The 18,558-nt window shown below is 34.4% G+C and overlaps 1 long non-coding RNA gene across 1 annotated transcript in view; it reads left to right on the forward strand.

The window, feature by feature from the left end:
• The window catches only part of LOC129136839 (uncharacterized), a 112,068-nt gene that overhangs the window by 54,228 nt on the left and 39,282 nt on the right, over positions 1-18,558 (forward strand). Inside the window, exon 2 of the long non-coding RNA XR_008538830.1 lies at positions 10,857-10,981. This is a non-coding gene — a long non-coding RNA (uncharacterized LOC129136839). The remainder of the gene's footprint in view (positions 1-10,856; positions 10,982-18,558) is intronic.

Raw genomic sequence — 18,558 nt, forward strand, 5'->3', positions numbered from 1 at the left:
CCACTGTTGGCAGGCAGGCAGTATACTTGCCAGGTCAGCTCTAGAGTGAGGCACACCCTGCTTCTCCAGCAGCCTGAAAACCAGGCATTTTACCTTTCTGTTATTTGAGACTGAGGGCTCCTCCCTACTTGCTACAAGGTAGCAAGTCCCATTTGTCTGTAAGTTGTGGGGGTGTGTTGGGTCACCTAATCTGCTGTTTAGGTACCACCCAGGGGAACATGGGGATTTGCTTTCCTGTAGCGTTAAGACAGAAGAGAGACGAGAGACTGCTGGGCTGGAAATTCTAGTTCAGTATGGGTCATCTGACTACTAGAGGCAGGGGTGAGTGGAGTTACCTGTTCTGCCTTGCTGGTGCTTCCTGAGGCAACAGGAGGCTGCACTCCTTGGCAGAATTTAGGCAGAATTAGGACTACTACTTCTAGCAGGTGTGGCCTGACTGCTACAAAAGGCGGTGGTGGGTGGAGTCACCCACCCTGAGGTCCAGGTGTTTCCCAGAACAAGAAGATCTGTTCACTAGCTGATTTCAGACAGAAGCATGACCCCTGGAATAGAAGCCTTATCAGGCTTTGCCTTTCTGGCTACCATTGGTGGGGGCTGGGTATAGTCACCTAATCTGCCATCCAGGTGTTCCCCAGGACAATAGGAAACAGCAGCTGCCAACTGAGTTCAGACAGAAGTGGGATATCTGGGCCAGAAGCCGAAGCCAAGGATGAGTCATCTCACGAGGGGTTTGTGGGGCAATCTTACTGCCCCAAGCACTGCAACCGTAGCCTCTACTGGGGCTTTGGCACTGATGCCAGTGTGATCTGGGGTCAAAGGCTTGTAGAAGTCCTCTTGGACTTGAGAGTTGCCTCTGCAAAATCTCCTGTTGCTTCTCTGCTGCTGCCTCAGTTTAGAAGCATGTGGGGGTCGGGCAGGGTGAGGGGTCTGCTGTGGAAGCCAAGATTATTCTCCTGTTACCAGGCTTGCACAGGTACCTGTGGGGAGTTTGAATCCCCCAGGGGCCTCTCACTCACTCACACTTTCCTGTGTTAGGGAGCTTCTCCTGGCTTTGTGTACATCCCAGATAGGCTGCTGACCAGCTTCGCTCCTCTGTGCTCTCTGTGTCCCCTTGCTGCCTTGATAGATCCCAATGTGGTTTCTTAGATGATTGGCTTGTAGGGTCAGTGTTCCCTAATCCTTTTGTTTCCTCTCAGTGAGAGCAGCACTCATGAGCTGCTTCTAGTTTGCTGTCTTGACCCAATGCCCATTCCATAATCTGTTATTGAAGGATAAGAACATATGAAGCAAAGTTCATAGGCTTAACACATTAATGGGGCTTCACAATTAATTTGTACTTAAACTTTAATTTAATATATTTTGATAAAAGAAATATTACCATTTCTAGAATCTGTAATTAATAATTATACCTTTTCACTAGCATATATTCCATATTGTATATTTTAACTCGTTACATAATATTATACAGTAATTTTTGCTGTTTGCTAATAATATATTTCATATAATTTTTTCAACCATTGAACATAAAGATTCTACTTTTGCTACCAAGAAAACAACATTAATAGCTAATGATGCTGTAACACTAATATGTAGTTTATGCCACATTTAATATGCTAAGTTTAATTAAAACATATAGCTATGGTATGAAAATACTATAACTACTAATGGTATGAATGAAGACAGAAACCATTTTAAGTTATATTCTACTCTTTTTTTTATAATATATAAAATATCCTGCATTAACACTTTTATCTATTCAAATAGATATTACTATTCTTTCTACACACCTACACTTCTCCAGTCTTCAGCTTTGTGTGCTTGGTGACAGTACAGTGGGAAAGAATTGGAAAATAATTTTGAATTGGCTTCAAGTCTGAGACTCTTTTGGACTCTAATTTCTCACAAGACACTATAACAGAGACAATAAACCCTTTTTTTAGTAAAGGGAAAGCATAGTAAACCACTTAGGACACATATACACACAAACATACACACACAAGCACACACACATTTACATGTTTTCTATTTTCTTGCAATATGAGTATGTTTTTATATACTTATTTGTATTTGTCCTTATCTTTTCTGAACTGTATTTTTGTATTATTTGACAATTTTACTACTGGGTGATTTAACTGTTCTTTGTTGATTCAAGATCTTTATATATGATTGATATTATTCAGTCATCAGTTACATGTATTGTAAAATTTTATACAATAATTACTTGCCTTTGTTACTTGTTGATTGTGCTTTTTTTAAAAAAAAAGAGAAATAATATTGGTAAAATTTTAAAGCTTGACAACAGCATATATATACATACGTGTGTGTATATATATATATACACATATATCTGTGTGTATGTTATATGCATATTGATGGAAGTATAATAAATTCTACTTCAAGGGAAATTTTAATCACAATAGCCATCAAATGCTAAATTGTATGCACATTTGCTAAGTATTTTTATATTATCCAATGTTGCATATAAAAATACAATATGCATATGGTTGCAATCCAAACGAGCATCAATAGATAAATTGTTACTTGTTTCATGCATAATGTAGAATACAATGCGTTCTTTATAAAACTTATGTAGATCTAAAAATATTTAAAATCTAAGTACAATAAAATTAACTTAAAGGAAATCTAAACAGAAAGCAATATACATAATATAACCCTCTTTTCATAAAATAGAAGTTATTTTATATATGTATACATACACAGAAGGGTATTTATAGATGCACACAAACACTTCCAGAATGATACATGGCAAACTGGTGGAAATAGCTATTTCTGGCAAGGGAAGTTGGCTCTTGATTTTGGAGGTTGAGGGTGTTGAAAATAAACTTTGTTTTCACTCTAATATTTCCATAATAAATGGCATTTTTATAACTAGAATATATCTGTTATATAAATATAAGTAAAAAATAAAAATATAAGTAAACTAAATTATGGCTTAATTTTGGCTGACTTCATATAGAAAACTCAGCACTGTAAAATGTTGTTGGTGAATTTTTATTTGATTTTTAAAATAACAAATATCTTTAAATAATAAATATTACTCAAATATCTCATATATATGTATATATTTTGTGAGAAATGAATATGAGTATCAAATAAGGAACAAAATTATAATTATAACATTAATCTCTAGCAGCAAACATCATATGGATAAATGCTAACTGTTTTAAAAATTCAATTATATTTGTGAACGATACCATAAACTAAAAACAATGTTTTCTCAAATCATAGATAACATATATTTAAAACCAATACCCAAGATAACCTGCCTATAGAATAACTAGAGACATTCTATATAAAATTAATAACAAAGCAAGCAGTCCAGACAAAATGCATTTCAATGGCCATGTACTATGTGGTTATTAGTAGAAGCTCTGTCATCAGATTTCTTGGGTATAAATTTTATTTGTAGCAGTTAGTAGCCATCTGACCTCAAGCAAGTTAATTAATGTATTCTTAATTTCACTTTTAATATCAAAAAATTGTTAGAGTTTATACAATTTTTATAGAAATATATATTAAAATACATAGTAACTACTTACTAAAACATAGCTGCTTTTATAAACATAGCTCACCTAATATCCAAAGCCCTCCACAATTGGTCCTAGCAAACCTTTCCAGTTGTATTCCTCAGTCCTAACACTTTATTTAAAACTGGCCTTTGCCACCACGCATATCAGTTAGTACTGTTACCTTTCTGTAAATACTCATCTTTCCCTCTTCCATTCTTGGCCAACTTACCTATTCTTTCAATGTGCCTGTTATAAGTGATGTTACTTGTACAATTCCTGTCAAAGTGTAAGAACTCAGGACTTACGTTCCATATAGCTAATCTAGCTCTTTTGAATACATATACTTTTCTGAATTCCTAAGGCATTTGTATTTTATTTGAATAAATTAATCAAATATGTATTTATTATTTACTTTTAAGTTTTCACAGAGTACAATATGAGTATATTTTTTATTTTACTCACTGAGGAAAAATAATATAAAAATAAATTATATAATGTGACAAAGGAATCATATTTTAAAAGATAAATGTAGGTTATTTTTGAAATGTCTACTGGATAAGGTTCTGCACTGTTTGTTGAACACACAAAGGAATGAAATACTGGGAGAAGTCTACTATTCACTACAGCTTCTCCTAGATTTACACTTTCATAGTGATTGTTGCATAATGACAGGGCTATTACCATATCTTATCCAAAAAAATTCTTTCCCAGGGATAACATTTATATAAATTTAAGTAAACCTTTATTCATCTGTATAGCAGTAAGCAAGAAGAAGTTTTCATATGTGACTATATATAATTCCATGCTTTTTTCAGCTAAATAATAGAAGTTTACATTTCTTTCTTCTTCTCCATACTATAAAGAAAAAAATATTGAGACTACATTTATTTATTAAAATGTTGAAAAAATTGATAAAATAACTTGTGATGTTTCTCATTAAAATTTATGTCATTTAAGTTACTGTTGTATCATTGATGTAGCTCTGGACAATCACTTCTTATTTTGGAAGAAATTTTCAGAGGCATTAGTACTTTGTTTTCTAGGTAAAATTATATAAATATAAAACTGAAAATTTCTTCAGGCCCAAGGAATAATAATAGTTGATTACTTGGAAACAATAAATTTTGTTCTTGATCTTAAAAACAGTAAAATTTTTGAGGTGATATATTTGTAAATTAGCTGGATTTAAACATCCCAAAATGTATATTTACACTGAATACTTTAATGGATCTTGTTGTACACAATAAAAACATACAATACTATCTGTCAATCTGGAAAAATCAGAGTAAACATATATTTCTTGCATGCATAAATGTTATTTTTACTTACAATTTCTTAAGGAAATCTATTGTACATCACCTTGGAGAGAGGAGAAAAGGTTAAATAGTAAAGCAGTGATTTTTATCTAAGGCTTATGCATTTTATCACCTTTGGCATTTTTCTCTACTTGCTATCATAACAAAAGAAAATTCTAAATTGGAACAATTTACTCCAAAGAAACTTGCTACTGAAAGAAAGTTATTTTTCTAATTTTTTTCTAAATTGAATGCATTTTTATTTTAAAATAAAACCGTGTTAATTTCTAGTTTCTTTATCCTCCTGAAGAATCCTTACTGAGTTTCTGTCACACCTTATTTTCACTTTCATGTTAGTATAAATTAACATTGCATTAAAAAGTATTTATTCAAAATAATGTTTCCTTGATGGAAATAAAGGAGTTAGTATTAGCAACTATGATGAAGAGTGAATAATAGAAAGTACTGTTGAATTCTTAGAAAATACTACTTCATATTCCTCTCTATTTTTCTATCACAGATATTAAGAATAGAGCCAATATTACAACAAATAACCTTCATGCCTGCAAAAACTTTTTCAGGTACTGAAAAAATAAGGTTATTTTACCTTTCATATACACTTTTCACACCAAAGAAAATCTGAATTCCCGGCAAATATGTTCAAAAAAGTTATTATTACATCAAATGATTATGACTACAGAGACTACTGTAGTAATTTAAAAAAATACTGTAATAATTTTTAAATGAGTCTCTATATACATGATGTATAATTTATTTTTAGTTCTTAAAAACATTGTTTAATTTATGTTGATGACCTTTTCTATAATATCGTATAGACTTCTTTTTTTTTTTTTTTTTTTTTTTTGAGACGGAGTCTCGCTCTGTCGCCTGGGCTGGAGTGCAGTGGCGCGATCTCGGCTCACTGCAAGCTCCGCCTCCCGGGTTCACGCCATTCTCCTGCCTCAGCCTCCCGAGTAGCTGGGACTACAGGCGCCCGCTACCACGCCCGGCTAATTTTTTGTATTTTTAGTAGAGACGGGGTTTCACCGTGTTAGCCAGGATGGTCTCGATCTCCTGACCTCGTGATCCGCCCGCCTCGGCCTCCCAAAGTGCTGGGATTACAGGCGTGAGCCACCGCGCCCGGCCTAGACTTCTTATCTAGTTGATTAAATAATACGTTCATATACATGTTTCTATTGACAAAGGGAATTTACATATATAATACACATATATAAAATATATTATATATAATATTGTGTACATGTATTATATATAGTACATATATATAATATTTGGAATATTGCTGGGTACACAGTGAATTTTGTTTTTTTTTTAAATGGACTTTCGCTCTTGTTGCCCAGGCTGGAGTGCAATGGCACGACCTCGGCTCACAGCAACCTCAGCCTCCCGGGTTCAAGTGATTCCCCTGCTTCAGACTCCCGAGTAGCTGGGATTACAGGCATGCACCTCCATGCCTGGCTAATTTTGTATTTTTAGGAGACACAGTGTTTCCCCATGTTAGTCAGACTGGTCTCGAACTCCCGACTCCCTCCTCTGCCTCCCAAAGTGCTGGGATTACAGACGTGAGCCACCTCGCCCGGCCTCACAATGAATTTCTTATAAGTGCTTTAAGTTGGATTGCTCAAAAAGCAGACATTGAGATGGCAATTACCACCCAAGAGTTTTATTAGATTTTTGTAGCTGTGAAACAAGAGAGTAAGAAAGCAGGATTGGGCCGAGCTATGGGTGCAGGCTCAATAATGATGTGGCTGGCCCAATTGGGAGCCCCCTTAAGAGTTGTTTCAATATGGTACAAGGGGACTAATCTAGGTTGATTAGTCACTGAATGAAGACTGTCCAAGGAAAGAGGTCTGACCCTAGGTGATGTACTTTTTCATCAGTGAAAAGAGGACTGACAGCTGAGAGCAATTTTCTGGCAGTATCCTCAGTAGTGGAGTCATAGTACATCATAGCTTGCTCCACAGTCCACTCTTGTACTGCTCAGATACACTCTTCATATAGAGTTCAGAAACATTTCTTTCAGCCCTCTCATGTATCATTTCTTGGGTGAAACTGAAGTAAGACAGGTTAGGTTTTGAACTAGATAGAGCCCCTGGCGTTGCAGCTGCCCTTGGAGCTATAACCAATACTCATAGTTTCCTCTGTCTCAGATTCCACTTATGCTCACGCAGAACTTCTAATGATCTTTGTGGGCTTATTGGTGGCATGACTTGCATCCTCATACCTGAGAAACTTGAGCCATAAGTCACATAATCTTTGTAGCTCACTGTTGCTGGATTTATTCACTAAACATCAAAATTAGGTAAAGGAGTATCAAAAAGCACAAAAATAGCCTACCTGAATGTCAAATACATTCCTCCCTACCTCCTCTTGATAATCAGGTTCAGTTCTCTCTGACAAGATGAAGAATTCCCTTTTTGCCTGCCGGACCCTTGGCACTAAGTCCTTGAAATACCTAAACAAAAGCGGTAGTTTTTCTTGCTGTATTTCCCACAATAGAAAAGTTTCCCCTCTAGAATAAAAAATCTCCAAACCCACAAGAATCACTGCAGTACTTCACTCATGCCTCTTCCCTAGTCTGTCCATTGCTCTCTCCATCTGAAATGGGAAAACTCTTAAGGGATCTTTCAATTGCACCATCCAAAGCTATTTGCTGAATATTTAACACAAGTCAGATTTTCCTTCTGCCTAATCCTGCCTCCTTACTATAATTTTCACCTATATTGATCCCAAGAACACTACGTAGGATGGTGGTAAGTGGGATAATTCCTCATATATATATATACACACACTATGTACCCATAAAAACTGAAAATAAAAAAAATCATTTTAAAAAGTAGGCCTATACTTGCTTCCAGCTCTTGAATTCTGAACCATGCATTCTTCCTGCTGGGATGCATCACCATTTAAAAGTCTTTGATATATTCTGCAGGGTGGTATCTCACTCATAAAATATTAGTATCAAGCTGGTGCTTTTGCCATGCATTTGGCTAGGTATTCCATTGCTCCCATCGGCCTCTAGATTTTGGATGTCATTACTGTGAAATACTCAATGGATACCATGGACATGGGTGTATTCATGCATCTTTTTTGTGTAAAGTAAGTGCATTGATCTGACATGTCATGTGAAATTCTGTGCAGGTAAATAAAAAAATTTCTAAGTCTCTGGGGACAGACGCTACTTAAGGGTCAGAATGCAGGAACATAATTAATATTCTTGGAATATGTGTTTCTTCCTTTCAAAAATGGACTGCTTCCCCTTCTATGGTAGAAGAAATCCAAAAGAGTCCATTTGCCACCAAGTATCCAGAGTCTCTTCAAGGATTGTAGACTCAGTGTGTGTTTTTGTTGCTGAGAGATTGAACATTAAAAGTGGTAATAACTTCACTATTGGAATTCATGCTGTAAGGATACTACATACTGCCATTACTGCTATCATACTTATTTCATTCTTATGCTTTCTGTGCTAACTCTAGGATAGCCAATAACGGTAGTTGGTGACCATCAACTGGCCAAGTTATTTTGTCTAATTGATTCCTTAGTTCTCATCAACAGTGAATGCTCTCTTTTGGGTATTTACATATAATGGGATTTTCAATGGTTGTGGTCATCCCTCTATATCTATGGGAGTGGGACAGGAGGAGGCAATGAGAAGAGAAGAAAAAGGGAAGATAGTTTTTCTTCATTTGTAAAACTGGAAATATAATGCTTACTTCCAAATTTTAATGAAAATAAAATAGGTTATTATATAAAAAGCAGAACAGATTTTAGACAGTTTGCTCATTCTTCATGGAACCTCATTAATAATAAATGGTGCACTTTGATTACAAATATAAAGAAGTAATTTAGAGATCAGAGAATTGATAAAGATGCATGTATTAAAAGTTACAGTTAACTTATTAAATGCACAAAAATAAATAACAAAAGGGATACTTATTATCAATGCTCAAAGACAAATGTCATGGAGGAAGCATTGTTTCAGAAATATAAAAAGTAATATTTAAAGAAGGGTACAGTTAAATAATTTTAAAGTTACGAAAAAGAAAATAAAAATATTAGCAAACCATCAACAAGTTAGTACCACAAATTGTATGTCTCAAAAAGCTGTTAATCATTTATTCATGGCCATTTCATATATGCTTTGTTAGAAGTTAATGGCTAATTGGCAGCTCCACCCAATAGGATTTGATTAATAGATTGTCTGAAATAAAATTATACAAACTAACCTTAACTATTAACCTTAATCAAGATGCAGTGAATCCTCTCATGGTGGGAAACATGTTCATTTCCTTTGCCCACTTTCTAATGGAGTTGTTTATTTTTTGTTCATTGGATTAAGTTCCTTGTAGATTATAGATTCTGAATATTATAACTTTGTCAAATGCATAGTTGGTGAATATTTTCTCCCATTCTGTCAGTTGTTTATTTACCCTGTTGGTAGGTTTTTTTTTTTTTCTGTATGAAAGCACTTTAATTTTATGCTGTTCTTGTTTCAAAGTGTTGTATACTGCACTCACAAATAACTATAACCACTTAGCATTCATCTGTCGACAAAACCACTCAGTGACTACAACAAGAACTATCCAATGAAACTCTCTTGCCCCTCTCTCACTTGCATTTATCTAACAAAAATCCAACATAATTCTTATACAACTCAGTATTCCCTAGGTCATAAAAAATTCCAGTTCATGTAAGTAATGTATTATGTATATAAAACAGGCATTTTTAATAATCAAAACACCCTTCTCAAGTTATTACTTGGTTATATTAAGAAAATATATATCATTTTAATTTCCAAAAGAATGTTTTCCTTATGACTAGAAAAATTCTCTTCAGGTTTTCTAAAACAAAACCAAAATATTCAGCTGTGCAGCAGAATGGGAATACTCAAACAGTCTTGCAAGGGAAATTTAATTTTTACCCTTACATTAGTGCATTAGAAAATATTATTTGAGTAGTTCTGACAGAAAGAACCATATACCCTGGATAGAAAGAAGTGTCTCCCTTATTTTGTGTCTAGGAATTGATACCTTGCTGATTTTTTTTTATGAAGAATGAAACTTTCTTACCTTTGTTTAAGGAAGAATCATCTTCCTTTATTGATATGACTTGTAGTTAAACTAAGCAATGCACTTTTTCAACTACATTTTCCATCATAAGCTATTATGAATGAATAAAGTGAAAAATACTTGTGTGGAAGGATAGAAACAAGTATGACTGGAATATAGTGAAACCTTAAGATGAGAGAATGATCTAAGAGTGACTACTTTGGAAGATAATGTTGAGCAATCAGGCTAAGGAAAGGTCATGATTCAGAGCACAGGAGTATGTGTGGCGGGAGGGAGTGTCAGAGTCCACACCAGCTAAATATCTAGTCTTCACCTGAGTGAAAATTATGTTATCACCTCTGCCCAGGGCTTGTAGCAGTACATTTTCCTATCTCCATCTGGAAGTCATGATCATTGCTTGGTAGAAGACATCATTTATGGTTCATCACTATCTACATATAATATAAAAACATATCAAAATATGTGCTTTATATTATATGCTGCAGAGAACCTCCACCTCTCTCTGCAGCACAATGGTGAGAATATTCTGCACAAGTAGTTGTGTTGAGCTAAGTAAAGAGGCAAAATGAGAATGAAAGATCTCTGGCAAGTAAATCTTCAACAAGTTGTTGACAAATATAAGTATAAATAAGTACTCTAGATCAATCCATAAGTATAGAATAAGTACTTCATGTCATTCTCTAAACAAATACTTGAAAGTTTTATGTGTAATCACTATAGCAGTTTTTTATCCATGATATTTTCCTTTTATTTAATACTTTTTATTTCTCAAGTATCATCAATCTTTATCCATTTTAAATCTATGAGATTACATTGTACACATTATATTTCTTTTCTATATCTTTTTTCTCTATAGTCACATTTGTTATATTGTAACAGTAAATTTTCAACTTATTTTACAAAGCAATTAATAAACATTTATTTATGTGTTTGCTTTACAGCTTAACTAATGCTTGTGATGTTTAACGCCTGTCTTTTCAACTTGGTCTACTGAGTCTTCAATACTGGTGACTGAGCTGCTTGAAGTGAACTCTGGACAAGGTGGAGAGCATCTTCTTGATTTAAGGTCTGATAAAAACTAGCAGTCTTTCAATTTATCCAGTAAAATGGGTCAGAACAATACAACTATATGGTATATTTTGTTTCCAAAATTAAAAACCTCCTAACAATCACTGTGCTTCTATTTCAGCAGTAGTGGGTAAATGGAGCTACGATCTTTATTTTTTTTACCTTGGAAGAAATATCACACACATACATGTACACACAATGACTCCTTGAAACTTTATTTAGGAGGCAGACTCTGAGACTTATCTCTCTCAGCATTCAGAATGTGTAAGTCTTGCCAACTCATTCAGGATAGCTCCTTTTTTTCCCACCAGGTCTTGACATTATAAATGTTATAGACCAATACGCTATGTTTTAGAGTAGTGAAATGATCAGTGTCCCTCTGGATTAATTCGGACCTTTAATAGGAGAGTTGATGTAACACAGAGGTAAGAAAATGAGGGTCTACTGCTGTTCCCTGATAGATTTAATCAAATTACATCTGGTGCTTTCTCTTAAAGAATGGAGAAAAAGCCGTTAGCAGATGGAGAGTTGCATATCAGGGGATGCATTAATTTTCTCTGCAGTAATTTTTCAGGACACGTCTGTACAGACCAGTTAAGTAAGCTAACTATGGGTATGGTATGTACACTTTTCAGGTGTTCAATAATAGCACTTATTTATGCAGCTCACCCAGAAATGTTGTATTGCTATCACTTTGCTCTTTTGTTAAGGAAGTTAAGTTCTAGAGGTTCCATTTCTCTCATTTTACTATAATAACACTTACGTCTAAGGTCAGGAAAACAAGATTGTATTTCTGTTAACTGTCAAATATATGTATATGAATAACGTATTCAGGATCTGAGAAAGTACTCATTGGTTAAATTGATGAATATAGAAAACCTGGCCAGGCGTGGTTTTCTATAGGACAAGCCTATAATCCCAGCACTTTGGGAGGCCAAGGTGGGTGGATCACTTGAGATCAGGAGTTCAAGACCAGCCTGGCCAACATGGTGAAATCCTGTCCCTACTAAAAATAGAAAAATTAGCCAGGCATGGTGGTACACGCCTGTAATCCTAGCTACTTGGGAGGCTGAGGCAGGAGAATGCTTGAACCCAGGAGGTGGAGGTTGCAGTGAGCCAAGATCACACCACTGCACTCCAGCCTGGGAAACAGAGTGAGACTCCATTAAAAAAAAAAGAAAGAAAGAAAGAAAAGAAAAGAAAACCCATGGTGAGATAGAGTCATTCCAACATGGACTTTGACTGGTGGACCACAGTGTTCATCTTCTGAATCATTACGGATTACTGATAGCTCAGATACAATGTGAAGTATTAACCAAATAACTGGAAATGTTTCTTCCTTGAGTGCATATTTACACAGTTAAATGGCCAAATCTTTCTTTAAGTGAGAAATTACATCACCTGTAGATGTCAGATGATGGTTCTTTGCTCCTGACACTCTAGGATCCCATCATCCTCACTAAAATTAATTAGCCACTTTCAATCATCTCACATATTTATTGTTGTGCTATAGGGAATAATCACTACAGTGTTTTAAATGATATATTTCTCAATCTCATTGTGAATTAAACAACTCCTTGGCCTACTGGATACATAATTATGAAAAAGTCATATATTATGAATTATATTTAACATTTATCTCTCTCCAAGTTTTGGAGTTTCTTTCAGTTTATAATACAAAGAATTTCAGGCACGACAATTTCGATAATCATAGATTAAGTTTGATTCTTGGTTCAATGTACTAACCAAGAAAAGATATGATACCATTCTCAGTGGTATCAACTAGGATATGTAATCCATAGTCTTTGTTAACTTTTCTCAAACTCTCATTTCCATAAGGTAATTCAATTTAATATTATGTTTATTTTCAACTAGTCTCATATACATTCCCCCATATTTTTTTTACTTCTGAAGATAAGCAAAATACTGTGTTATTTACTATGTAAAATTATTATTTTTTTTTTGGTCAGATATTTTCTTGGCCATCAAGTGGCAGGTTGGAGTTTACTGGCTATGAGGAGTGATGGAAGTGAGAAGTAGGGAAACCTGGTATCTCCTGTGAGTGTCTGGTGAAGGCTTGACCTTAAGTGAGGCCATTACAAGATAAACAAGGATAGCCTTTCAAAGCAAAGACAGAAAAGCTTCTTATAATGAGAAGGAAGTCTCAGAGACTCTGAGAACATTGTGATATTCACCATCATTTAATTCCATCCAAATGTCCTCATTGCACTTTCCAGAGTCGAGTGTTTTCTTAACTAACTTTCAAATAAAATGTAGGTAACCAGGTAAAACTAAGCACTGAAAATCCACTGTAACTTAATCTGCAAGATAAGCTTCATTTTCACTATAAGGTTTTATCATAGCAGCTGTCATATCTAATAAAGCATCTCCTTCAACAGAAACTTCATTTTAGATGTAGAGATAATGAATTAATTCTTTTGTCACTGTATAATATGAAAAGTCAATATCCTATCTATAATGTACTCTTGATTCTCTTTCAACCTAACTATCCAGAAAACGAAACCCAATTTTCTATATTTTGCGTGCTGTTAAATAAATTTCTGATTCAATTATTCAGTTAAATAGAATACAGGTTAGAATAAAATCCATTTCAGCTAGCATAAAGATGGACAATTTATCTCATAGCTTTTGCTAGCTTACTAAATTATTTGGGTGGTTGAAAAACTTACTCTAGGCTGATCCCGGACTTCTAAAGCCACAGTTCTGCAATGGGTTTCCTTAGAAGCTGTTCCCTATCATAATCAGAAGCTGTAGAATTATTGGTGTAGAACCAATAATCACCCTACCAACTTTGGAGATTTCTGATAAAAATATTGCTTCCATATCCATGGTTTATGCTAGGGTTTGAATGCTTGTGTCTTCTTCAAAAATTTATAGTAGAACTCACCTTCCAGTGCAATAGTGTTAAGCAGTGAGACATCTAGGAGATGTTCGAGTCATGAGGATGGAGGCCTCATAAGTGGGATTATCGACCTTAGAGAAGGGCTGGAAGGAAATAGCTAGGCCCTTTTTTGCCCTTACACCATATGAGGATGCTGCAAGAAGGCTCTCGCCAAACTGTGAATGCTGGAGTCTTGATCCTGAATGTCCCAGCCTACCGAACTACAAGAGACACATTTCACTTGCTTACAAATTACCCAGTCTCAGGCATTTTGCTATAGCAGTACAAATGGACTAGGACAGCCTGTCTGCTATAATCAGAAAGAAGTTTTTGCTGAATTGGAGATCTACCAGAATTTTACTGCCTCTAGTTCAGTATGCAAAACGAATGCCCAGTTCCATCCCTTTGCCCCATTTGACTACGTTCCAAATTTAAGTTTACTGTGAGTATATGTTATTGATGAAATCTTATGAGATTCTCTAATTGGCACCAAAAATATAGTTTTTAGTGTTTCTGCCTCTTCATGTTAAGATAGGATGTTAAATGTTTGTCAAGTGATATAATTTTTAATATCGGCCATATTTTTAAAAATTTCCTTCCACCCACTGTTAGAGTCTTTTGAAATCTAGTTTTTATTATGCATTTGCCCTTTCTCTTTTACTTAAATTATTAGCCACACTTTTTCTGAAATTTTTGAATGGAGATGAGATTAAAACATATGATCAATTCTCTGTACTATTGCAAGGCTATTCCAGGATTGAAGGACTTTACTAAAATTGATGACCTTAAATTTCAAAAAGACTTTTTTGAACACATTTTATTTGTAATATGTGCTTTAGTTATTATACTAAATGCCCTAGAACTTGCTGCCCTATAAGCACTTTTGGGAAAGAATTATGCCAAATTTCAATATGTCAAGCTGTGATTAATCAACTTTATTCCCCCAAAGATTAAATTACTACTGCTAAAGGTCAATAAATGCTAATGATTGTTATCTGGCCTTACAGCTATGAACAGAATTCTTAAAAAATGATTTTAAAAAAGAAAAGTCATTTTGGAATAACTGATTAGAAAAGTCAACTAAATTTGTTACTTTTGTTGTGAAAACCTTTGTGGTTTATAACTCAACAGACAATTACTGAGTGTTCTTCATAGGATATTGTGCTGAAAAGTACAAAAATCAGCCATACAGAATAAATGCTGGTCTGTATTTTCATTGAAACAGAATGAAAAGGAAATGAAACTTCACTCTTTTGTTCAACAATACCTATTAAGTACCCAGTATGTGAAGTATGTGGCTGGTATTTATATTCTGAGGAGTGTATATAAAGAAAGCTGTAGATGTCTCTGGAGTTTAAGTACGGTGGACTTTCCAAACACTTTGTTGTTAAATCCCATCAAAGTTATAGTATATATGAGAAGTTTGGTTTACTATTTTACAAATGAAGAAGACTCAAAAAAGTTAATATAGTCACAAAGTCATATAGAGAGTATTTTATCTCAAAATCTATATACTTCAAGAGCACCATATTGCTTACAATCTAAAAGGATAAAAAGACATGTGAATAATGAATTTTACTATAGTGAGTAGATTGATAAACACATCAGTAGAAACAAAGTATTTTGGATCGCTAGAGAAGTGACCTGTTTCTAATGCAAAGATTTTTTTAGTATGAAAGAAAGTGGTGATTATAAAATTATCAGATCACTTTTGATAAGTACAGATTTATAGAAAAGCATATGCAAAGACACAATGATATATGGGTACAGTGCACATTAGGGGAACAGAATTTCTGTTAGAGGCTGCCTGGGGGAGCTAAAAGATAGCAATATGACTGGTGAATTGGGTTGGTTAATTATTGTGGATGACAGTCCTAGTATAAGATTCCCATCCAGAATCCCAGCACTCCAGGTTGTTGAATTGACAGGAAGAATGTCTATATAGGTTTCTAAGTTTACTCAGTTTTCAAGCTTATGCTATAATCATTATTAAAATGACTAGTGCTAATAATGTCTCGTGCTAAAAAAGTGGCGAGAGACGAGAGCAGGCTGCATAAAACAGCAAGCCCTTGATATGTGTTTATCACACTCTGAAGCCAAATATTTCCTCTAGTCACTGACACTCTCAGCTTTTAGAACAACATAAGGCAAAAGCTGAACTAGAAGGTGACCACTATCAGGAATGGTATGTTAACAAGTAAGTGGTCATTGACTGCAAGATTTTAGGATGATATACTATGTGTAGATAACTAAAATGGTTCTTTATTCTGTAAAGCTATACCCAGATGATCATAATACTTCTATTTCAAATTGTCAGTGATGAGGGCTACACGCAATTGCCCGTGTCAACTGTCGAAACACACAAATCTACTTTCTTAAGAACTAAAGTAAAAGCCTTTTTTTTGCTGATGAGTAAATTGCTGAGTTGACATATCCTACCAAAGTACACCCTGTGCTGAATGAATGTAGCTGCATTAATATCATTAATGTACACTACATGATCTGCTGTATTATCCCTCTATGACAAGCTTCCTATAAGAACCCAGTCAGTGAGGTATTTCAAACGAAAGATCTGGTGTAAACAACCCAAACATTTGTTGATGGGGAAATACCACAACTGCCTCAATTATAGCAACTCATGAAACAGCAGCAGGAAGACCACCAACCTTAACCTCTAAACAAGTAGAACAGACAGAGAACCAGAGCAGAAAACAGAGGATCAATACCTTTCAAAAATTAGATCATTATTTTAAAAACTTAAGTCCCCAGTAGAAGAAAGTGGAAAGATAAGGGGAAGAGCTGCCTATGGACACCTGAGAAATGTGTTGGAATTAGTTTGCTAAGGCTGCCATAACAAAGTACCACACATTGGGTGGCTTTAAAAAAACGTATTTATTTTTTCTCATAATTCTGGAAGCTAGAAGTCTGGAATCAAGGTGTCAGCAAGACTGATTTCTTCTGGGGCCTTTGTCTTTGGTTTGTAAACGGTCGTGTTTTCCCTGTGCCTTCACATGGTTGTACATCTATAGTCAATTTTGTCCAAATTTTCTCCCTTTATGAGGATATCAGTTATACTGGATTAGGCCCCAGCATAATGACATAATTTAAGTTTAACTACCTCCTTAAAAGCCATATCTAGAAATATGGACATATTCTGATATATTGGGGTTTGAATTTTAATACATGAATTTAGGGAGGATGAAATTCAACCCATAACAATAGGTAAGGCATACTAGATGATATCACTATCCTCTGAAGAGGATAGTGACAGTTCAGTATTCATGGGAAATTAGATGTGTGTATAGACGAGAAATAAATAAAGAAAAAAAGAAAATTTTAAAATATATGTGTGTGTGTATATATATATATTACTCAAACATATAGGACTTTAATGCTCTTAACTACAGCATTGATCATTTTTAAAGGCAAAACACTGTTATGGAAGTTGTTAAGCAGAAAGTTAAAACTCTAAAATTTGAGATATCTAAATAGAATTGAAGGATTTATTCAGAGAAGGCTGGAAACAGAAAATCTAGCCAAAATTCTGTTAATAGTTCATAAGAAGAATGATTAAGGAAAATCAGGACAGAAATAAAAAATTGTAACAAAAATAAAACTTTCAAGAAACACTAAAGCTAAGAGCAGCAAAATTTGGAGTCCAACTGAATATTATGTATAAATGAAAAGGGAAACTAAAACTATTTTTATATTTTTAACCTGGAAGATTGAAAGTATTTTGATGCTAATAGTGACAACAGTAAGAAAAATAAGAAGTAGAAGAAAATACAATTCAAGACATTTCAATTTGCAGGTGGAAATATGCAAATAGGTCAAAATTCATTAAACTCAAAATCAGGAGGTCAGAAGTAAAACTAGACTTGAAGTCATGCATATACAGAAAATAATGATGGTGGTGGGAATGAAGAAAGATCTTATGTGGATCATTTTGTAAACATGCTGAAAATATAATTTTATGAAATTTCTGTTTTAAGGATCAGATATATACATACATATATATAAAACTTAGGAAAATATGATTAAATAAAAAAAAAATGAGTACTCAGAACCAAAACAGTAAGGATTTTAAGAAGCAGGACATTTGTTTTTCTCAAAAGATCAAATAATATGAAGATATAAAAATTTGAATTTTCTAAGTTTGAAATTACAGTAGATTTTGGGACCCATTAATTTATTTCAAAGCATTTTCCCTAAAATATTAGACTCATAAGATGTTACACATAGATTATAAAGGAATAAATCCATATACAAATTGGTTTGAGAAAAGTTATAATCTATACCTTGCTTGGTGATTCACAATATGAATCATATTGGGATACACCATGACTGTTAAAAAATTATTCAATGACATTTGTTAAAGCTTAGTAACTAAGAGTTTATCCAGGACTATTGCAATAGGCACTGGGACCACTGCAATGGGATCTTGCAGTGGGGAAGGGACATTGAGCTCAACTCTGAATACAGCATGGAGAAGTAGGAATTTATAGTCAAGGAGCAGGTGGGGATTGGTGGATGAAAAATTGCTAAAAAGAAACATCGGGGTAAGGAGGATTCTGGCTGAATTGACTCAACAACATTCGTGCTGAAGCCAGGCCACAGTGATGACATCAAGTGAGGGATAGTGGTAAATGAAGAACCTAATCCAATATTGAAGA

This window comes from Pan troglodytes, chromosome 14, assembly GCF_028858775.2.
Source record: "Pan troglodytes isolate AG18354 chromosome 14, NHGRI_mPanTro3-v2.0_pri, whole genome shotgun sequence".
Taxonomy (NCBI): domain Eukaryota; kingdom Metazoa; phylum Chordata; class Mammalia; order Primates; family Hominidae; genus Pan; species Pan troglodytes.